At 44.3% G+C, this 24,221-nt stretch overlaps 1 protein-coding gene and 2 pseudogenes across 1 annotated transcript in view; all 3 read right to left on the bottom strand.

The window, feature by feature from the left end:
* The window catches only part of CFAP47 (cilia and flagella associated protein 47), a 2,858,849-nt gene that overhangs the window by 255,488 nt on the left and 2,579,140 nt on the right, over nt 1-24,221 (bottom strand). The window lies entirely within an intron of this gene.
* LOC144774584 (5.8S ribosomal RNA) lies at nt 14,284-14,437 on the bottom strand (annotated as a pseudogene).
* Nucleotides 19,710-20,824, bottom strand: LOC144774180 (18S ribosomal RNA; annotated as a pseudogene).

Consider the following 24,221-nt stretch of genomic DNA (forward strand, 5'->3'; position numbering starts at 1 on the left):
CAGCTGTCTATCAGATCTAATTTTTCCATACATTCAGCTAAAACTTCACCTACGCGTGGTTTATGTTGTTTATGTACCCCGGAAGATGAATCCAAAACGGAATTCTGTAGGTAGTTAAAGTTCCCACCTATTATGACCATACAGGGAAGTAGCAGCAATGCGTGATACAAGTCCGACAAGGATGTAGGATTATCTTCTATTGTAGCATAAATCATGGCTATAGTCAGTCTGGCATCATTGATTGAGCCATTAACTAACCCTCGTCTTCCCTCTTTATCTATTTGGGAATATAAAATCTTAAATGGGAAAAATTTGTTAAAAAAGGTTGCTGACCCCCTTTGAGCCGTACTTGTCGAAGAAAAATGGCAACTACCTGCCCATTGCTGAAACATGTTAAATGAGAATTTCCTTTTATCTACATATTGATTTCCTTTATCAACATGATATCTGGGGTATTGCCTTTCGTCCATTCTTCAACAGCCCAAACTTTTATTTTATTATTCAGACCATTGGCATTAAAGAGAGAATTCTTACAGAGTCCTTAGATGCCCGTTCATGAGAAACCATCAGAGTAGACAGATCATACTCAAAGTGCCTTGTACCCGCACCCGTACCCTGTACTTTAAAACATGTTAAGATGCTAATCATACAATGGATGTTTTAGGTAAAATATCTATACATACAAAGCAAATAAAGTGACAATGAGGTAAAAATAGCTTATAGGTGCATGAAAATATTGACCATCGATTGAGATACCCGGAGAATTGAGATAATCTTGCAGCTTATTTACCTTATTGCTCTCATACTTAACAGTATGTGATATAACTAGTGAAAGTGTCTGTGCATAAGGGATAAATAAAGTGACAATGCAGTATAAATAGCATATAAAGTGCTTAGTAAAATTCAAAATTAATACAAATGCCAAAAGAATTGATTTATCTTTCAACCTATCAATCTTACTTGTCGTTATCATGACAATGCATGACATAGCCTGTTAAAGTGTCTGTGCGTAAGAAACAGATAAAGTGACATGTCCTTAATTAGCATATAAAGTCCATGGTAATACTCTGCAGCAATAAAGCCATGAGAATTAAGATAATCTTTCCATTCACTGACCCTGCTTGTACTGTATTGATTCCCAGTTTGTACGACTATCTTGTGGGGGTATTGGTTTTCAGGTGAACTATTCCCTTTTTCCACACTGCAAGTCGCCCCTGCCCAACCCTAGTACCAGCTCCACACCCTAAAATCCCTGACAAGACCCTCACCCTGTGAAAAATGTTGGAGAATGGCCCACATCTCCTCCCAACCCCCTTCTAGTGTACTCGGTGCCATAGTGCTGCACCCCTTGGTGCACTTCCTTTCCACCGGGTGATCATGTGCCCCGGTGCCCGGCCATGCCCCTCCCCCAAAGCATGAAAAAGAGTGAGAGAGAAAAGAAAAAAAAAGAAGAGAAAGCAAAAAAGAAAATAGAATTGAATCGTAAACTGGAAACTACATCCTTAGCAGCAAATAAATACTCTTATAAATTTGATATCAATGGAAGTAGTTCTTGCGCCTTTGCAACATTGTCCAGTAAGTGGAACTTGACATTTGCAAGAAGCTTCAACTTTGATTGGCGAAAGATAGTGGCCTGCGCCCCTTTAGACTTAAAAAAAATGAATCATTCGGATAAATTCTTTCTGTTTTTAGCTGCTATTGCTGATATATCCAAAAATACTTTGAATTGTGGAATTTCTTGTGTTGACAAAGTTCTCTTTTCAAATGCCTTAGAAAGGATTTTCTCCTTGATCCGAATGTCAGCAGAGTTTACTAAAATAGTGTGCGGATATTTCACATTATTGGGACGGTGGAAAGGTACCCAGTGAACTTTTGTGATCGTAAGATTGCCTGATAGTTCTGTGATGGCTTTTTTTAACAGAGACTCAGCCCAGTCCTGAGCCTGAGGCCCCTCTACTGCTTCCGAGACCCCCACTAGCCATAGATTTGACTGCCGATTATAATTTTTTATGTCTTGCAGGTTTGATTCTAGTATCTCCATATTTTGTCTGATTTGTGTTATTTCCTGCTCACAAATAATCGCCTTGTCTTCTAGGCTAAAGACTCATTACTCAGCTTCAGCTAGCTGCTCAGGGATTTTTCCCACTGCATCCTCCATTTGCGACAATCTTGTGTGCAGCGAGGCAATCTCTTGTGATTGTATCATCCGTAGCTCTTTGATCTCTGATAAAATCACATTAAACATGTCCTTAATCGAAGGATTGGGATCTTCTCCATCTCCCATCCCCTGGGAGAGTTCCTCGTTGTCAATTATGATGGTATCTGGTTGAGGAGATTGAGGAGCAGATTGAAAAACAGATTGAATGTTCGTTGCTGTCTCTTTTGGCCTTGCCGCCTGTAGAACTCGGGCTGGTATATCTAATGTTGTCAATGTACTCATTGCATGCTCTGCAGTATTGATAGTGTTGGCAGCTGCTGGAACCACATGAGATTTTAAGAACGGAGGGTACTGTTAAGAACAGGTAAAGGTGGAAAATGGTTTGGTAGGCTCAGCTACGGACATCTTCCACCTCTATATTACTATTGGTCTCTTCAGTTCTTCCCAGAGTCCTAGAAGAGCTCACAGTTTGTAACTTTGTGTTTACATTAACAACGTCATTGTCTGTGTCTAGCAGAAAGTCAGTAGCCTGCAGCCTATCTGCTTCCATCAGCTGTTGCACCTTGAAATCGATTCTTTGCTGTGCATTACGTAAGGTAGAATAGCTTTACACTGTTTTTTCTAGACCGCCTTATTGGGTGACTTACGAACAGGGGTAGATTGACTGTCCAAAAGAGGATTAGAGGTTAGAGGCTTTCTCTTAAATTTGTGCATGCTTCAACTTCTTTATCTTCAGGTCTCCTTTCCCCCTCTTTGAACCACACATCTCTATAGCTTAACAGTCGGGTGTCAGCTCCCACCCTACAGCTCCAGGATGGGATTTCCAATTTTAGAGGTGGACTGGCACCGGATTCCTGGCGAGAGGGGTAAGTGCAGCACAGACTCAGCTCCCCCATATTATGTGGCCCTGTCCTCTTCTTGCTGCACGTATGGGGCGCTGTCACCTAGATATCCATAGATTGCTGCTAGATTACTAAGGCTTTAGCTTAATGCCGAAAAAGGGCTCACTCACATTCCCCTCTTTACGCTGGACTTAGCCAAAATACGAAGAAAAAAAAGGGATCCTTTAAGACTTCAGCTATTTCCCTCAAAAGAAGTCACTGCGCAAAATGTCAATGCAACCGCTAAAAGTTGCAATCAGTGACTCCCGAAGCCATCGAGTATCTTGCATCGAGCATGTTTCAGCTGCTCACTAGTGGGGCCCAGGAGTGAGATCAATGAAACAGGAGGGGGGAGCTCAATTTAATTCAGCCACAAGCTTTCAGGCGGCAACGGGAATGCAGCGGGTCACACGGCAGCTTCAGGTGGATAATGTGTGCAGCACTGTGCCTCTGGCTGCTGATCCGGGTGCGGCAACGCAGTGCTTGGCAACCCTGTTTCGTGTGTGCAGCCGTGTCTTCTGAAACCTGGAGAGGTGCTTTGGGAGTTTAGATGAATGTCGAGGAAGCATAAGGGAAACGCTCTTCGTTACGTCGAAGAGCCCACCATAGCCACCATGACCTGATCATCTTCGTCCTCCTCCAACGCTGCTCATTTCCTTCCAGGGGGCATGATAGGTAGTGGAGAGCACTAGCTGTAATACATGTTAGTAGCGTCACTAGGTTTCCTTCACTCGAGGCTTGTACTGATGGTTGCGAGGGTTGTTGAGATCATTTTGTTTAATGACTCTGGCCACAATGCTAACTCGAATCCCTTTTCATTTCATAGTGCATTCTAAAGCAAATACCTTATTATCAACTCCACAGTCTAATCAACGTTTTGGTTCACATGATATTAGGATTGGGAATTGAGTGAGACTTGAAAAAATAGGAAGATAGATTGTAAAAAAAAAAAATATCTTAGGAAAGATGTTCACAATTGCTTTATCTCAGTGGAATATTTTGACAGGTTCTTATTCAGAAAGCACTTTTTGTTTCCTGAGTCACAATGTTGTATGAGAGGCCCACAAGCCACATTGCACATGGTAGAGGCAGCCTCCCACCGGCCGGCACCACAATCCTCATACCGGCCTGGTGGCAGAGGTGCCCCAGGGGTGCTCAGGCACCGAAGGATGGAAACAAAAGTTTGGTCAGAGGATGACCTCTATAGATAACCAACACAAACCAGCCAGGTTGCCACTGTACTGCAGTATCATTATGGTTTAGGGGTGGTTCAAACTTAAGAGGTTTTCAGTCATAATCCCACAGAAAGTAGCTTCGCCACATAGGCTCTTCAGCCAAGCACATACACCAAATTCTAAACCTGTGGTTTTTCTCGTACTGAGCAGGATTACTATTTCAACAACACATCATCAATAGGGTAAAACTAACCTGTCTCACGATGGTCTAAACCCAGTTCACATTCTATATTAGTGGGCAAACAATCCAAGGCTCAGTGAATTCTACTTCACAATCATAGGAAGAGCTGGCAACAGAAGATCAAAAAGTGACATCATTATGAATACTTGGCTGCCTTAAGCCAGTTATGCGTGTGGTAACTTTTCTGACACCTCCCGCTTGAAACCCAGAAAGTCAGAAGGAACGTGAGGCCCCACTTTCACAGTCTGTATTCACCCCAAAAATAGAGATCAAACGTATTTGTTGCTCTTCTGCTTCATGGGAGGCTTCTGCCCTCCCTGACCTTGCCTTAGGACACCTGAGTTATTGTGTACTCCCAGTCAAACTCCCCACCTGCCATAATTCCCAGAGTGGGTTACCTTTGAGCCAGAAGCAAGAGCCCCATTGGGATCACTCCCTGCCTCTCTGGGTTAGTGAAAATAACAATTACAGTAGTGGTATTTAACCAGCAGCCCATGAGGTTCTTTAATTTTGACTCCATCTTACATTTGTCATCATTTTGCGTTGCCTTTACACAGTCTGCTCTATTCATGAAGTGTCTCTGCCCTTTGGACTGCAACGTGTTGAAAACCCCCTCTGTCCTTGTTTTGAAAACCAATCTCAGACACCAGCTGGCCTAACTGCATACAGACATGTCCTGCCATTACTGATTGACCTATAGGTGCTGTAATTGATTGACTTATGGGTTGGGCAGAAACACACTTAAGGGGGACGTTCTGGTTACATGATGCCTTGTTCTGAATGTTTTCCTATTGGCTAATATTTTGCAGATCTTGTATGTCCATATTAGGTATTTTGCATGCTTGCAAAAGCTAGGACTGCCCCTTACGTTTGTGCTGAGTTTGTAACCCTAAGCATATAAAAGGCCTCTGTGTTCTGTACTCTTTAGACTGCCTCATTCAGTTGCTAAGGCTCCTGTGTGACGTAGTCTCACTTAATTAAGTTTAATAAAGATGTCTTTTCATATTTCAGCTTCTGTGCCAAGTTCTTTGTATTAGTGAGACCCCTGAGATTGAAGATTACAGTTCTTCAAATGGCACGGCCAACGTGGGCTTCATCAGAGAAGTGACTTTCTGAAGGAGTGAGCTTGTCAGGAGACTGAAATCTACTGAGGAGGACATGACAGGATTCTACTACGAAAGTACTCTGTGCACGGAGATTCTGGGGATTCTTTGTCTCTGCAGCCCAGTATATTTCTGATCTTCCTGATTTTGATCCTCCACATGATGTCACTCCTGACTGAGAACCTTTTTGGCGTGAGTATTCTAAAAAAGGACCGTTAGGTCATTTAGAACTTGGCAGTTAGAAATTGGACAATCTTTTGATTGGTAAAAGTAAGGTAGTTTAGTAACACTTACTGTAGCTTTGGAATTTTGGAATTTGTGTTGTCCAACTTTGGATTTGTATAGGTTTGTATATGCGAATTGCAATTTGTGTAGACAGGTAATGAGGAGATTTTTCTCTATTTGGTTTTGTTGAACGGTGCATGTACGAAAAGTACATTAAGCACTACTTTGATTATAATATTGAATATTCTGCAATATTTTTGGCATGCCTGTTTCAAAGCTCACATCGAAGAGTGTGTTGCTTTATTTGGAAGGTACCATAGTGTGATGTGAAATTAATTAGCCGGCTCTCCTAGAAGGAATACCTAAATAGGTTTAGGTATACAAACATATTTCTTCCTTGGTGATTCTGTATCCCCAGGGAATTAAAATATGGACATAATACATACAAGGATCCTTTGTTCTGTGCAATTTTATGAATGAAGATATGCAGAGCGATTTTTGGTGTTCTGCTAGCCAAAGCTAGTGAATTGAGTGTATTTTCGCTTCTTGGACATACATCAGTCTGTTGGGCTGTTTTTGCAGTCTTTTGGAACACAATTGAGAAGCGCTTCTTGTAAATATGACTTACAACTAGTATTTACAAATGGTTTGGTTTAAGTAGAGTCTGTGAGCTGTCCTTTGTTTATGTGCTGAGTATTGATATGTGGGTTAAATATGTGTTTAAATGTCTATGTGGTTTTCCCATTAGTGCAACTACTGTAAGTGAATAGCGTTGGCGCTATTCACGAAATAAATGGCTAAAGCGCGCCGTATTGTGTGTCCTGAGTGTTTGACCCCTTTCTGTTATGTCTGAAATGAGTTAATTGTCTGTTAGTGGTTTTTCTTGATGTTTTCAGTCTATTAAGCAAAATGTCTAAATGCTTAAAAACTAAAATTTAAATTCACATTCACTAGGAATAAAAAAGCCTCAAAAACGAAAATTTTGTGTTATGTAGAAAAATAAACGTATAGCATTTTCTACTTACATACATTGTATTAGATATTAACAGACAAACACATCATCTGAATACATTGGATTTTGCTGTATTGCACACGCATTTTGAAACTTGAAATGTCTTAGTTTTAGTTTTAAATAGATAGCCACCGTGCTCATGTTACAAACATTGAGAGACAAGCTAAATAAACAGGAATATTTACCAATCTCAGGACTTCGCCCTCAGTTGCACAGGTGAATCTTTGCATTTCAGAATGTTGTTTTAAAAAGGTTCCAAAACTAAGGTTCATTATTTTGTATTATAGGAAGACATTTCAATTAAGGGTTTTCCTCTCTTTAAGCATTTCTGTAAGCATATTCTTGGTTCTATTGCTAAATAATAATTAACCCATGTAATGAAGAAACATTTTAAAAAAAAGAAACAGTAACAGATGCTGACCAAGATAAGGCATGCGCAAGTAGACTAAAAAGTTAACGATGTCCTGAACATTGATTGGCAATCTTAGATAAAGCTCAATCAGGGAAATTGGCTTTGCGAGGTCAGTTTCGGGTGGGGAGGTCAGTTTCTTACAGTTCATTTCAGAGTAAACCTGGTTAATGTGTACATGAACTAGGGAGGCCAGGCCACCTTGTTCGCCAGGCTAACTTTGCAGGCCTACGTGGCACAGAGCAAAAAAAGAAAATGAAGTCAGATTCGAGGAATTACAGAACCTTAATATGTGGAATTATCAAAAATGATTGGGTTTATTAAAAATAATTATTAATTATGTAAATTAATTATTACAAATAAATGCTACAAAATTCGTTTTTTATTATTCATGAAGCTTAATACTTATACTGTGACCTCCTAGCATTATAATTTAATTTAAGTTATGTTATACTGCATAATGAGGACATTAGCATATAGAATTTCACTTGGCGCAGGCGTGAGAAACTGATTTTTCTCAGGATTTGCATGAGATATGTCTAATGTCCAATTCCTGCAATTTGTAAAGAACATTCTGAGGATGATTAATATGTATCACAATTATAGGATATTTATTTTTAAGTGCCCCAAATATCAAAGTCGAATTTGGGTAAAATGTGGGCATTTTTGCCACTTACAATAGCTTTAAAGTGCTTCAGGCTTCAGTAAATGCATACATTTAGGTATAATACAAATTTGCAGGATGTTCCCATTTGGGTGTGCTTTTAAACGGCTCAGTGAGCCAATGTGCCCGGTGCAGAGGTTTGAGTTTAATATCAGGGTGGAAGGTTTTAACTTTAGCTGGACCTACTGAGACCTTTATCTATTTAAGTTTGATGAAATAAGTACCATTGCAACAAGCATTTGTTCTCAATACATTAAAGAACTTAATTCCAAAGGGAAAATATGAAAAAAGGGTTTCTTTGAAAGTCCCAACATCATGCTAAATGCTCTGAAGAAATGATACATTTGTATCTCTGCTCTGAAAAAAAAATATTAATATCCGCTAGTTGCTTTTATTTGACAAAAAAATGAGGTATTGCTTAAGTCTTAGACAGAAAATAAGACAAAGCTCTTTATTAAAATTTTGAAGGCTGTATGCCTAAGTGAGAACGATTTGCCAATTAAGAATTATTTTTCACAATGGAAATTGTGGCACAAAGCTAACATGGAGTGTCAGTGAAACAATTTTACTTTTAGAAAGTTAAAATGGCTTAATGTTGCAAGCTGACTGACAAGATGGTAACAGTTAAGTAATGGAAATTTATTTTTGTGTTTATTAATGTGTATCATGTTTTGTCTTCTGATTAAAAGTTATAATGGATATTTGTTTGTTATGAGAAATGTCTCTCTTTTGTGTGTTGTGTATTTTTTTGCTTCTGCCCACAGATCATTCATGGATTGTTCTGGGTGATTTTAAGGCTGACAAGACACGTGAGTTTGGTTGGTTGAAAAGAGATGTGTTTTTGCGTAATTCCTTTGGAAAGAAATGTTCATGTGTTTTTTTTTATGTTTGTGTATTTGGTCCTATCATGAATTGTTCTTGCTGATCCTGTATGTCAAAGTGACACAGTAGAGTGTATTGACAGCCGATCACAACTGACTAGTGACCAGCTGTCAAAAGGAGGGTAAGGAAAGTAAAAGAAAGTGTGAGGAAAGTAAAAGAAAGTGCGTAAAAGAAAGTGTAATTTTGATTTTAAGCCTGACAAATTAAGCAGGCCTGAATATTGGGTTTGGGCTGCAGTGCATAAAGTGCATGCAATGGTGTTGTGTGTCACCGCTTATTTACATATGCTATTGTACTTTGTCTATGCTTTTTGTGCTTGATATACAGCGCGTATATCTGATGGCTTGGCATGTGTGTGTTTTTTTTATTTTATGTATGTTTTTGTTTTATGTTGCTGCTTTAGATACTATTACAAGTTCACCTGTGTTGTGAAGGGTTCTACAAGACGATGTATATCGCTGCACAATAGTTGGGTGAATTTGCGCTGATACTAAATTTCACAGATATGATATTTTTCATACTGTAAACAAGACGGACAACACTTCATCAGTATAAGTCAAATTTGGCTATAATGGTATTTGAAGAAAAAAAAGAGATATACAGGATCAAAGTGTGTCACCTGCTGTTAGTCACGTTACTGCCCCCTTCCCTTAAGGAACAGGCAGCCCTAGATTTATGTATCCTGATTGGACGTAAGGATAAATTATAGATCTGTGACTCTTGTACATGGTGACCTAATTTCTATATTACATTAGTCAGTTTTGTTCTGCTTCCTAAGTAATGTATGGCTTTGTACCATAAAGGAAACAAGGTTTCATTTTTCCCTGAAGAAGGAACTGGAACATTAGCTGAGGTTACCGTATATGGTTTAGCGGCCAGTGGTAGAGCTAACATCACCCATACTCTTGGTATTGTCTCACATGCACCAGTCAGCTTTTATTATTGTTAGTGTATTGTTCAGGTTCACATTTCCAGACTGTAGTAATGTACCAGGGACCTCCATATTATGCATAATTCCCTTTTGTATAACCAGACTGGTTTTTAAGAATTTTCTTTAGGCCTACTTTGATGTTTTCCAGTCTGACTGTCAGGGTCGTGATGGACTGGTTAACTGACTCAATACTATAGTAAGACAAGTTTTCCACCTCAATAGGAGACACCTTACGTTTTTTTTAATATGACAAATTCAATGCCTATTCTAATTTGGTTTTTAGTTTCTTTTTTCTGCTGCTTTAATTTTTGGTGGATTCTTTGATGCCTCTTTTATAATGTTCTGTAGCAGCGTCAAATTTTCGAGACATCCGCTCACCTTTATAAAGCCTTTTTGTCTGGTATTCAAATTAACTAATGAAGTAATCCTTTTGGTCAGGATGTTTGTAAATAGTTTTGAAAATTCCTGAACCAATTTAAATTGGTCTCCAACTGATAACTTTGTTTAGCTCATGAAATGGTACATTCTTTGGAATTAGAATCAAACTGTTCTTTTTTTACATTCTGGGACTCTTCTCATAATGAACCAAGTTGAAAAGGTTTTGGCTAGCAGCCTTAGTTCTTTTTGTGGACATTGTAGAGATCATTTAAGTCAATACTGGCAGGCCCAACTGCTATGTTTAAGTTAGAGTCATTGAATGCTTCAGTAATTTATTTAAATAGTCATTCAAAATAACATTTTTCCGGTATTCATTCAATAGGGATGAATTTGAGGTTTTTCTTATTCTCTTTTTCAATAACATCGTTGTAGTATTGAAAGATGATATCAGCCCTAGTTTGACAAGAGACATCTTCTGCACAATCAGTGATTAATCTGGTAATTTTATTTTTGTCTTTCTTAAACATTCTGTGGTAATCCTTTTAGCCACCCTTTGCCTTTTCATATCTTTTCTTATGAGTTCTGTTGAGTCTTTCATTTTTCTTATCTTTTTTGGGTATGTTTTTTTTGACTGGGTCACACGGATGCTCCTCTTGAGCAGTATTTATAGGTTCATTGCAATTGACTGGCTTTGGCCTTGTATCACTGGTATTTTCTCAGATATAAATCACAATGTCTTCCATCAGGTCTATAGCAGCTTCATGATGCTGTGGATTTTTGGATTTTGTTTTACTTCAGATATTCTGTCATTTAGCTCATTAATGTTAGTGATTTTAGGCGCTCTCTTTTTTAATGTCTTTATGTCTTTCTTTTACGATTTCCACTGATATTTCAGGTTCATTGTACGAGTAACTTTAAGTGTTGTTGGATGCCTGCTGCACATCCTTTGCCAGTTTTTTTGTGCTTTTTTCTCCTCCGTACCTTCTTTTTCTTGAAATTTGTTTTCTGTTTTTATTGTCAAAATGAAGAACCATGAGTGCATACACTATGAGCGTTTTTATAAATGTTATCTAATTCCGCTAGTAGCAGTATTTCTTCCTTTGACCATAGTTTGGATGGTTTGCTGCTTGCTAGAGCTATGAGTCTAGCATAATTGTGTGCTTTTGGATGTGCATGTCTTACATGTTGCAACATTCCAATTTTTTATCAGAATCTGAGGTCACAGAAGCTATAGAGGAATTGGAGCTCTCCTTTCTATATTCTACTTTTGCATTTTGCATAGTGGCATGCAATGTTCTGGAATTCGGCATCCTTGTCACATTTTGAGCCAAAATTGTTTAGGTAGAATCCTTTATGTTTATAGGAGACAGGTTTTCTATGTTTTTTTAAAGTTCCCATTATGTCTTGACACAAATCGCAGTTGCATTTTTCATTGTGATATTTCCAGTATATTACTATTTTGGTAAAACCTCTTTGCTTGTTATTGAGTTTCTGATTGAACTCATAAACATCTGGCAGTTTTTCAACTCTTGCTGCAATAGTGTCACTCTTGGCTGATGAGGCTGCAAATTCAATACTTTTACTGAGGTCTAAAGTTTTCTCATTTCCCACTAATATGGAGTGTGAACAGGGTGATACAGTGTGATTTGATTCCTTGTTATTGATTGTATTGCTAGATCTAGATGTAGAATTGACAAAATCGGTAAGGAGGTGAATGATTTTTTGAAACGACAGCACCTCCTTGCACCATCTTAGCAGGTTTTTCAATATACGGGAACTACCCCAGCTGGAATTTGGAGTTTTAATTTCACCATTTCTCACTATCATGCTCACAGTAACAATAGAACCTTGTTTGGCTTATATCTACAGAATTCTACTCATAGAGTATAGTGGTATAGAGATAGTTACCCGCAGGACCACATGGATGTAAAGGCCACTATGACTGAGAAGAGGATAAGACAGTCATAGTTACTATAGTTAAGCCTGCCGCTTATCCGAGCTTCACTAAATTTCTTCACTTTAATATTCAGAGCACTGGGCAGAAATCACATTGTATCAATGCCCACCTTGGGTCTGTGTGATGCTTTGTTTTGATTAAACAGTCGGATTCCACTTGTCTGCACCAGTTCTAAGTCAGCTGAGCCATCCTGAGCCCCACCATATTTAATATCTATATGGCCCCTCTGGCGGTTGTAGCGGAGGCTTATGGGGCCCAGGTCATCTCATACGCTGATGACACCCAGCTTTTGTTCACATGCAGCAAAGGTGAGGCTTTTGACGGCGACAGGATTAAGAGCTGTTTGAGCGCAGTTTTTGCGTGGTTTCAGCGGCACAGCCTGAAGTGCAACTCGGATAAGTCTGAGCTGCTTTTCTTCGGCTGTGCCCCTGACCCGGCCTGGAAGTCCTGGTGGCCCCAGGATATGTTCCCCCCGGAGAAATCATCCTCCCAAGTGAAGAATCTGGGAGTGGTGCTTGATGATGCTCTTTCCTTCCGCCCACACATCATGGGGATAGCTGGAAAATGTTTTGGCATCCTCAAGATGCTGAGGAAGTTTCTTCCTCTGCTGTCCCTACAATACCGGAAGACAGTAGTTCAGGCGTTAGTCGGATCTAGGCTAGATTACGCTAATGCGCTTTTTGCGGGTCTGCCCAAGTATCTCCTGGCCAGACTGCAAATTGTCCAAAATTCGGCGGCCAGAGCTATTTTCGGCTTGCCGAGGAGAGCCAGCGCTCAACTGCTTTTGAATAGGTTGCATTGGCTGCCTATTTCTAAAAGAATCCGATTTAAAATTCTTACGCTGGCCTTTAAAGCCCTTCATTCTATCGGCCCTAATTATATTAGGAAGCGGACCGCCTTCTATGTGCCGCGGAGGATGTTACGATCTGCCGATTTGGCTAAATTGGAGGTGCCCCCGGCCAAGCGTGTCCGGATGGGAGAACGATCCTTTCAATTTGTGGCAGCTCGATGCTGGAACGAGCTCCCTCTCTCCCTGCGCAAAGCTACGAGTCTTCTGGCTTTCAGGAAAGAGCTGAAGACCTTGCTCTTTTCCGAGTAATTATTACGACTGTAGTGCTGCTGCCTTTTGTGTTTTAGGTTTTAGGTCTCTTTGCCAAAGCGCCGGGACGCCCTCTTGGGCAGCCGTGCGCTCTAAAAGTACGGCCTTAACATAACATAACATAACAGCTGCTAGGCCCCAGTCAAGGCTAAAATGCTGGCCATGTGCCCCAGGGAAGGGGCATGGGACGAGGTGACAACAACAGATGGGGGGATTAACAGGAAGGGCCGGCTTGCATCCTGAGTCACTGCTGCCTCGGAGAGCAACACCTCATCCAGCCGTGATGTGCAACCGGGCCCAGTTTGGACCCAAGCCAGACGACCCAGTCCTTCGAACCAATCCTTATCCCTAAGTTACTGATCTGACTTGCCAACTTTCATTAGCTACAGTGTTCCAACATGCCAGAGGCTGTCCTCCTTGGAGACCTGCTGCGGATATGGATATGGCCCAGTGCAAGATTGACACCATCTCCTCAGGATTTTCAAGGACCAGTGAGAGCACACTGGATGCCACTTGAACTGCAATGTTTTCCAAGGCTCAGGGTACTCTCTCAGAGTGAACCCATTACAGGGCGTCCTGCCCATCACAAAGAAAAGAAAACCCTTCCCCAAGGCTCCTGCCAGCTTCTCCAGAATCGTTTGTGTTACCACACTGGACACTGCAAAGGAACCCATCTCCACCACTCCTGGTTCGAGGATCTTAACCTTACTCTCTTTTGATCGGCTGAGAGCAACAGAGGCTATTGCCAGTCACTGCTCAATGATGCTTTCTTAGGACTGGCTGACCCCGTGCTCAACTGCTGTTCACATGGAACCCTTCTCCACTTCTGCCTTCAAAGTTCTGATTGTAATATTTGCTAATATCGCCAAGAGTTGCACATCAGGATCAAAACGGAAGGCCACCAGAATTTCAACTGGACACTACACATGGACACACAGTCAGGTACCATAGGCTTTTCAGGCCGGGGGCAGACCAGACACCCACCCCATCAAGGCATGGAAGACTAGGCACACCAGCAGTGTACCAGTGGATTATCTGTGCAGTAGGACAGATGAGAATCCCCACATGGGGGATCAGGGGTCTGACCTTGGGAAGATAAAGGGAGCAGAGCACCCTGCAACAGCCCCAAACGTGTATTGGAAGAGCCCCAGGGCGACTAATGTTCAAGCGACGCCAGAAAGGGGTAGCATCTGGGAGGAATCAATGGCCGCAAGGTGTATTGAAAGTGCTGATGATCAATGTGTTCTACAATTCACACTTATTATCGCAGCTAACTGTGTTCATCATTGACGCACAAGCCAAGTGATCCACCACAAAGAGCCACAGGTAACTTTCGCCAACCTGCAAGTGAAGCGGGAAGAAGCACTAACCACCCACCACCAACACATTGAGACAGCCCAGCACCCTGTCATGCTTCCCTTCTGAAAGTCAGCCTCCAGGATTTAAAAAGTGTTTCCTGCTGCTCTGCCCAGGAACCCCACCCTACTGTCCCAGCCTGGCCACATAGGACTAGTCCACCAGGTACCTGTCAATGAGGGAGGGTTGCCCCACCTGCACATCAGCCATCTGCCACCCACAATGACTCGATCACTGCATATAAAAAAGTCCCTAGTTTAGGCAGCAGCCTGAGCCATGCCAGCGGGCTGGGGATTTTCCTTGCCCTGGTAGAAGGCACGGAGGGGAGATGAGCCAGACTCGCCTACACCATCAAAGCAACTTACCCACTTCCGGTATGCATGTGGAAGCTCGGGCAGCCCAGGGCAACATCTCCTCCTGCCGCTTGGAGCAGTTGACACTGGCTTTGAGGGGGCACAGCATCGTCACTGACAGGAGCCGGGGTTCCCTCATGGCCCCAGCCCCTTCTCATCCAGGCTGTTCTGCCACCCAAAACAGACCACTCCTCAGTCACTCAAAACCCAGGCAGGCCAGAATAGGGCTTGAGAGGCCCCGATGGCAGGTCCTTTAGGGTGTCCCAGGCCTGGGAGGTACTGCTATTGGATTGTCCCCCAGGTGTGTGCTGGGTGAGGGTTTTCTCTTTGGAGGGCTGTCTCTCATATTGTGCCACTCTTAGAGGGTTGAGGGCATCACCCACCTTGACCCCTCACATGTCAGTTGGGTTCTCCCAGCCAGGTGGAGGAGCCTGCCCTTCACCTAAGCGCCCAGCGACCACAGAACACTCCGGCAGCCAGGACACACATGGAGAGGGCAGGCATCTGCACCTTGGGATCTGTCTTAGAGATGCCTGTGGATTCATTCTATCACTGCCAGTCGCTCAGGCTGCTCCACCATTAATGATTCTTCCACAGACTCACCTACGAAAATCTTGTTATGACTTTTACTTCCTCTAGATAGTCAAGTTTGATCATCTTCTCAACACTCCACCAGAGTAATTGCCAGTCCCGGCAGGGCCAATCCAAGGACCTCACCAAGCCATCCACTTGGTAGTAGCGATGGGCAGTATGTACAAAGTACAGGAACTTAATCAACACAAGCTTATCACCAGCAATTACTAGGAATTTTTCACTCACAGGAAATAATTGCAATCGCCCAATCCTTATCACAAAAGGGTTCAGCAGGTTGCCCTCACCTGTCGGCAAAGTGTCAACACACGCTGATCCATTGAATGTAGCACATGCACAGCCCTTGACACCTAAGGGTAGCACAGAACAGTTTTTACTCAATCCCATGTGGCTGAATACCAATTGCATCTCTAAGACGTTCAAGTTCAAGTTCAGGCATTTATAAAGCGCACTACTCACCCAGAGAGTCTCAAGGCGCTAGAGGGAGGGGTTCATTGTTTGTCGAATATCCATGTTTTCAGTTCTTTTCTGAAGGAGGTGTGATTCTGAGTAAGGCGGAGGTGGGTGGGGAGTGAGTTCCAGGTCTTGGCAGCCAGGAAGGAGAAGGATCTGCCACCCATGGTGGTTTTTCGGATGCGCGGGACTGCAGCGAGGGCTTGATTGGATGATCTTAGTTGGCGGGTGGGATAGTAGAAGGACGGTCGGGTGTTGAGGCATTCGGGTCCTAGATTATAAAGGGCCTTGTGTGCGTGGGTAAGAAGGCGGAAAGTAATTCTTTTGTTGACGGGAAGCCAGTGGAGGTTTTTTAAGTGACCGGTGATGTGCTCTTGGCGCGGGATGTCTAATATGAGTCTCGCTGATGCGTTTTGGATGCGCTGGAGCTTTTTCTGCAATTTTGTTGTAATTCCGGCGTAGAGTGTGTTGCCATAGTCCAATCGGCTCGTGACCAGTGCATGGGTGACAGTTTTTCTCGTTTCGAGGGGGATCCAGCAGAAGATCTTTTTGAGAATGCGAAGGACGTTAAAGCAGGAGGACGATACGGCGTTGACTTGTCTGGACATTGAGAGAGAGGAGTCTAGAATGAAGCCAAGGTTACGTGCATGGTCTGTGGGTGAGGGCGCTGATCCCAAAGCGGAAGGCCACCAGGAGTTGTCCCAAGCTGAGGGGGAGGATCCTAGGATGAGCACCTCCGTTTTGTCTGAGTTGAGTTTTAAGCGGCTCTGTTTCATCCATTCGGCTACTTCTTTCATACCTTCGTGAAGGTTGTTTTTGGCGGTGTTGGGGTCTTTGGTGAGGGAAAGGATTAGCTGGGTGTCGTCGGCGTAGGAGATGATGTTGAGGTTGTGTTGACGTGCGATGGAGGTGAGGGGACTCATGTAGACGTTGAAGAGGGAGGGACTGAGTGAGGAGCCTTGAGGTACGCCGCAGATGACTTCGGTGGGCTCTGAGTAGAAAGGGGGGAGTCGGACTCTCTGGGTTCTCCCGGCTAGGAACGAGATGATCCAGTCCAGGGCTTTACCTTGAATGCCGATGTTGTTGAGGCGTTGTATGAGGGTGTTATGACAGACAGTGTCGAAGGCGGCGGAGAGGTCGAGTAGAATGAGGGCCACTGTTTCACCGTTGTCCAGGAGTGCTCGGATGTCGTCGGTCGCCGCAATGAGGGCGGTTTCGGTGCTGTGTTTGGCTCGAAAGCCGTTCTGTGAGGGATCCAGGGAGTTGTTGGATTCAAGGAAGGCTGCGAGTTGGCTATTGACGGCTTTCTCGATGACTTTGGCCGGGAAAGGGAGGAGGGAAATGGGTCGGTAGTTTTTCAGTTCTGAGGGGTCTGCTGTTGGTTTTTTCAGAAGGGCGCTGAGTTCGGCGTGTTTCCATATTTCTGGAAAGGTGGCGGAGTTGAAGGAGCAGTTGATGACGTCGCGGAGATGGGGGGCGATGATGGAGTCAGCTTTGTTGAAGATGTAGTGGGGACAGGGGTCAGAAGGTGAGCCAGAGTGGATTGAGTTCATGAGGCGAATGGTGTCTTCAATGGTGACTGGGTTCCAAGAGTTAAGGTAGTTAGTTGGAAGGGTGGGATCTGAAGGGGGTGGGATGAGTTGTTCATTGGGAGTATTCTTGAAGCTGTTGTGGATGTCGGCAATTTTGTTGTAGAAGAAGGAGGATAACGCACCGCAGAGGTCTTGAGAGTTGGTGATGTCGTTGGATGCTGCGGGAGGGTTGGTGAATTCTTTGACGATATTGAAGAGTTCCTTGCTGTTATGAGAATTGTTGTCGAGACGGTCCTTAAATGCTGATTTCTTGGCGGATCGAATCAGTTGGTGGTGTTTGCGGGTGGCTGTCTTGAGGGAGGTCATGTTGTCTGAGGTTTGTTCTTTTCTCCAATTCTTCTCCAGGGTGCGGCATGTCTTCTTGGATTTTTTAAGGTCATCATTGAACCAGGGAGCCTTCTTGCTGGATGATTTCAGCTGGTGTTTTTTCAGGGGTGCTAGTTCGTCTGCACTGTGGGTAATCCACTGCCTGAGGTTGGTGGCCGCTTGGTCTGGGTCCGTTGCAGGGGTGGGAGTATTTATGCTGAGTGATGTGAGGAGTTGGTCGGTGGTGATTTTGTTCCATTTTCTTCGGGGAATGGGTTGTGGACGGTTGTGGGTCAGGGTTGTTTTGTAGCTGAAGTGAACACAGCTGTGATCCGTCCAGTGGAGAGCTGTAGTGTGGTCGAAGGAGATGTGTTTGCTGGAGGTGAAAATAGGGTCGAGCGTGTGACCGGCTGTGTGAGTGGGGGTGTTAACAAGTTGTTTGAGTCCGAGATTGGCCATGTTGTCCAAAAGGGTGGTGGTGTTGTTGTCGAGAATGTTGTCAAGGTGGTAGTTGAGGTCTCCTAGAAGAATGTAGTTCTCTGAGGCGAGGGCGTGCGGGGTGACGAAGTCAGTGATGACGTCGCTGAATTGAGATCGGGAGCCTGGGGGTCTGTAAATGAGGGCTCCTCTAAGTGTGGTCCTGGGGTCGGTGTGGATCTGAAAGTGGAGGTGTTCGGCGGATGCAAGATTGTCGTCAGAGCTGGTTGTAATTTTGATGGTGTTTCTATGGACGATGGCGATGCCTCCTCCAGTTTGATCGGTGCGGTCTTTCCGAATGATCTTGTAAGAGTCCGGTATGGCTATGGCGATGTCAGGGGCAGAGGATGCATTCATCCATGTTTCAGTGAGGAAAGCGATGTCAGGTGACGCGGTGTCGATTAGGTCCCAGAGTTCGGTTGCATGTCTGTGGACCGAGCGGGTGTTCAGTAGGATGCATTTCAAGTCGTTGGGTTCGGAGCTGAGTGTGGAGGAAGTGAGTTTGGTGAGGGTCCTGAAGCAGTTGAACTTACAGGAGAGGCAAGAGAATGGGCCGTGGGTACGTCCTGGGGTTGCTGCGCAGCAAAGTGGGGTGCATCCGGGGTTGAGGGCGAGGAGAGTAGCGGCATCATAAGTTACTCTGGGGGGTTGGGAGTGGCATAGAGCAGGGGGACGGGCGCTGGGTGCGGTCCAGGCGCGGACGGGCGCAGACGGGCTTACCTTTGGCGCACCTTCGGCGTGGCCGGAGCGCGTGGACGCTGCGCGTGTGGACATCTGACATAAATGGAGAGTGGAGGGGGCGGAGCGTGGGAGGGGCAGCTGGGAGGCGGTAGCGGGGAGGCGGGCCAGGGGAAAAGCACAACAAAAAGATGGTGGGGTAGCTAGGAATCGAAACCGGGTGGGCGCAATGCAAAGCCTGTTAACGTGGAATGCACAGAACTAACAGCGTGCTCACTCAGTGTGTCCCGGTGAGAGCGCTTACAAATTAAATCAAGCTGCGCTCCAGAGCGTTCTTTAAATAAACAGTACAGTGATTTTAAAGCGCTGCCTATAAGTACTGCACAAAGCGCTATAATTAGGTCGAATCAACGATACCAAACACTGCAGGCGAGTCACGAGGCAAACGAGTATCGGCTGTGAGCTGTGGGCGCTGCACTAGGCTGGAGTCAGGAAGCGTGGGGGAGCGGCCGTTCAGGACGATGTCCAAGCACTGGGGGCCACGTAACTAGTTAGCATGAGGGGTCTCATACATTATCAGATTTAACAAAACAAATCGCTCCACCAACTATGAACAGCCATGCACCACCAACACAATTGAGAAAGAGCTATCAATATGTAAATCCTTTCCGTGCCCAGCCCAACTGAGGTTTGCTGTGTTGAGTCAAATTAAGCCGCAGGCTCCACTCATGGTGGTGCCCTTCCATCAATTCCTTTATGTTTCAGATTTGCTACCATACTTCCTCCCTTGAAATCCAAAGACTTTGGTTCCCCAGAAGCTGCTCAGCAGGTTGTGGGAATAACACCGCTGGATCATTAGTCACCATTGTTTATGGTCAGAACTACGACGTTATCTGATCATCTTCAAACTTCCAACTTTCCTTCTTGATTTACAAAAACCATCTTGGCAAATGCTTTTACTTTAGCTCATCTTGCACCAGTCCAAGAATTTCACCTCTAGTGGCACAGTAGGAATGCCCCCGGCCATCCTGCTGAATCATGTCCATGATTCCAAAAACCAGCAAAATAGAACCAAGGTCCTATTCCCTTATTCCTAGCTGAAGAATTCAGGAAACTGGCCTGCTATGTACACTCTAATGTTTTCAATGTACACACTTTGGACCCCCAAGGCACTCAGATAAAAGCATCAAGAGGGCACGAGAGGCAGGGGCTGGGAAAGGTGGCAGCTCGCCTCATGGTAGACCGCCAGTTCAATCCCAAAATCCAACTACAAGCTTTTTAACTGCAGCAACTGTAATATGTTCCATTGGATCTAGAATTTCCATGGCTGCTAGCATCAGACTTGCCCTTCAATGGATCCTTGTTAAAGGATTTCAAGTGTACTCATTCCAACTACAGGGCCTTGAAAGAGTCCTGCACTGTTATTTATCATCACCACCTCCGAGAGTCGAGAGTGTGTAATTTATGTGCCTGTGGCCTTCCTTGGATGTGGTAGCTGTTTCTCAGACTCCCTCTTGGAATTGAACCCTGATTTCCCATTACCCCTGGTAACATGGAATGGCACAGAAAATACCATTGAAAGTTGATAGGGCAGACATCCCTATGTATTGTCACCATCACAGGGATGTGAGATCAGCCCATGGCTATGGAGAGTAACTAAAGTAGCCAGGTGAGCCCAGATTGGTCTTGATCTGATAAATAAATGCATTTCGGGAGGGCCAGCGTTCTTCAACATGTATTAGCTCCAGAATTACCACAGTTCTCCAAATAACAGATAAAGCGATCAAAGAAACCATAACTGAATTAATGATTCATTAGCAGTTTCATTGTACCATTTGTGTGTGCCTACACATGCATGGCTTAATTTTTGAGACAAGCAAATGCTACTGGCAGGATCAACCAGGTGGACGGGAGGAGTAGCTGCATACCCATCCTGGACTGATCTTCACACCCCTTAGGAGACTGCTTTGGAAGTGGGGGACAAGGCAGTCACACAGGCACTGGCAGGCCCAGCATGCTCTGTGACAACAAAAGGGAGAGGCGGGCAAAGTTGCAGCCAGAGCAAGGCACAGGGTTGCTGTGTAACAGCCTATGCAGCTGACGCCACCCCACAGAACAGATGTTCCGAGCATCTGCAAAAATGCAGTGGGTGGAAAAAGACAATGGACAGGCACATGGGGCCCTCCTGAACACTTTGTGACACATCAGGTTAGAGAAGGGAGCCGAGGGCCTGACAGAGCTAACTCCAGCTGGTCAGAGATTATTATTCCAGACAAGCAGGGGAGGCCTGTGGAACTCCCTCCCGGAGATTTTCCTACATGGCAGGCCAAAGAAATGAGTCTGGGGCTTCCACCCCAGGGATTACTGTGGCTCTGACCCGCTGTGGCCGAATTAGAGTTTCTGAACACAGAAAAACACGGGAGCCCTTCCAGGGCTCGCGGGCCCAAGTCTGCAGCACTTTGAGATACAGCGGGCCGGGTAACAAAGCTCAGGGCCTGCTCTTCCACCCCAAGGCCTGCCCAAGCTCTGTTATGGGACTCGGTCAGAGCTTCTTATCCTGGACAAGCAGGGGAGGCTTCCATGGGCCTGCAGGCTTCGGTCAGCTGCACTCTGAGAGATGGCTGGCAAGGGAATAGAGCCCAAGGCTATGGCCTTCCACCCCAGGGCCCTTTGGGGATTTGACCTGGAGCCCGGTCAAAACTTTTGACCCCAGACAAGCAGGGGCAACCTCCCCAGTCCTCTGGAACCTCTCCCTGTGCACTTTACGGCCTAGAAAATGGAGCCCAGGGCCAGGGGGCTTCCAACCCAGAGCTCTGACCTGGTGCCCAGTAAGAGCTTCTTTTACCAAGCAAGGAGAGGAGGCTTCCCTGGGCCTGCGGGACTCCGTCAAAGGCACTTTGCGACACAGCAGGCTAGAGAAGGGAGCCCAGGGCCTGGGCCTTCCACCTCTGGTCCTGCCAGAGTAGTGTCCTAGGGCCAAGTCAGAAGTCCTAAACCTGGACAAGCAGGGGCGACCTCCACAGCCTGCAGGACACGGTGCCAGGCACTTTGCGACAAGGTGTTCCAGAGAAAGGAGCCAAGGGCTGAGGGCTTCAAATCTGGCCAGCCGCGGCTCTGACCAGGAGGTCGGTCAGAGCTTCTTATCCCGGGCAAGCAGGGGAGGACTACCCAAACCTGCAGGCCCCCAACCGAGGCACTTTGCGACACAGCACACAGAAACCAGGGCCCCTGGCCTGCCTGAGCACTTCCCGTTCTTGTAATCCATACACACCGAGTGACAGAGGGGGACATTCCACAGAATGTATCCAGGCTCCTGGAGCCCTGACTGGGTTTCAAGCTTCAAATGAGCCCTCATTCGAACTTCCAGTGTAGTTTGGGGATCTGGACAGCGAATCACATGATGGGAATGACAGGTTTTGTTTATTTTAAGCACAAAATGTCACCAGTGAGATTGGCATGGCACATTTTGCACCACCCATGTAGGTGTGGTAAAGGACCACTAATTTTAATTGCGCCCAGGCCTACTTTACAGTCACTTCAGCTGTGGCGCTGTTGTCTAGAAAGGAGCTTCAGCAGGAAGCAAGGTAAAAATGTACCATTTGTTTCTAAAATGTGGCCCTTGAAAGAAAGAGCTATGTTTGAAATACTAATGAAGCTGCAGCTCTCATTGTTTTGTAATCACTTTCTTGTGGTACTGGTTAATAGTGGGTATAGATGAACTCATTAGAAACAGTGCTGGCCTTCTACTCACCTTGAAACAAAACGTATTATAAGGTGCGTCACACTGGCATGTGTATTACCTCCACTGAACACAACCAGTTTTCCTCACAGAAAAATGTCATGTGTCAGTAGATTCTCTTAGAAGCAGTCTGGTCTTGAAGAAGGTCACATCTGTTTCGAGTAAATGCGTTTTCCAAGAGAGGCTGACAGGAGTAACCTGTGTTTATAAAACCTGTACAGCATAGGGATAGTTATCTCTTCAAATATGTGACATATGCAATTTTGAGAGACAGGGTCATCCAGTATGGCAAGTAAGAGGTGACAGAAAGCTCGCTGTGTGAAAAGAGTCCAAACCATTTTCCTAAAATGTTGCCTATTCATTCCAACTTTTACATTCTCCTCAGAAAACCACATCCTTTAACTGAGCATGCACATCTAATCCGCGCATGCACAGTCACAAAGCACTTTGCATCACGGTAGGCTTTTGTGATTCCCTAATTGCGATTTTTAAGGAATCTCAATTAAGGAATCGCAAAAGCCTATGCATGTAGGAATAGATAAAAAAAATGTGATTTCCAAATATTCCTTAATTGCGACTTGCAAATTGCTAGTCGTAATCAAGGAATGGCTTCCCATTCATTCCTATGGGAACTTGCATGCGCAATTTGCGAGTACCCAACATGTACACGCAAATTGCGCATGCAATGTCAAGGGTGCAAGGGTGCCCAAAGGACACCCTGATGCACCCCTGAAATTGATATGTGCTCCCATGTTGCACACACACATGCCCCAAGGGTATGTGTAACATGGGACTTTGAGAAATTCACTTTGGTGCTTTTTTCAAAGAAATCGCAATTTAATATCACTTTTCATTTGACAATAAATTGTGATTCTTAATTGCGAAATCGTAATTATTTTTTATTGCATTTCATTTCAGGAATCGCAAATTGCGATTCCTTAAATGCAATCATAAATAAAGTAATCGCAATTTTAGCAATTACTTAATTTGCGAATTTTGCATTTGGGATGATGCATCCCAAATGCAAAAATTGCGATCGCAAAGGGGCAGATTCTGCAAATCTGCCCATTTGCGACTGCAAAATGCCCCTTTACCCCTTTTATGGCAGGGTGGAGCTACAATATTTAATGATCCAATGGCAGAAAATATTTTGGGGTTAGATTGGGTATTTACTAGTCTCACTCTATTGCTCAGAAGAAAGTGCTCCAGTTGTGCGGATTATGAAAGAATTACATTATGTTTGCTTACAAATGAAATATTTCAATCAATATTGGTAGCTACATTAATGAAAACTAACAGCATCATACAACTCCACGGTCCTCATCCACACTACAACAAAAAGTAAGACTGCAACAAAAGAACTATTTTGCCAAAACATTTAAGCATGTGTTTACAAAAAGCTTTCTAACGATTACAAAAAGAAACACACACAGCTGAAAAAGCACACAAGTTCAAATATGGAATGCAACATTTTAGCAATGTAGTTAATTGTCATGTTTCCTTTCTGTGCCTTTCTAGTGAACATTAGCTTATCTTTACCTTCCTAGTGAACATTATCTTC

This window comes from Lissotriton helveticus, chromosome 8 (assembly GCF_964261635.1).
Source record: "Lissotriton helveticus chromosome 8, aLisHel1.1, whole genome shotgun sequence".
Classification (NCBI taxonomy): domain Eukaryota; kingdom Metazoa; phylum Chordata; class Amphibia; order Caudata; family Salamandridae; genus Lissotriton; species Lissotriton helveticus.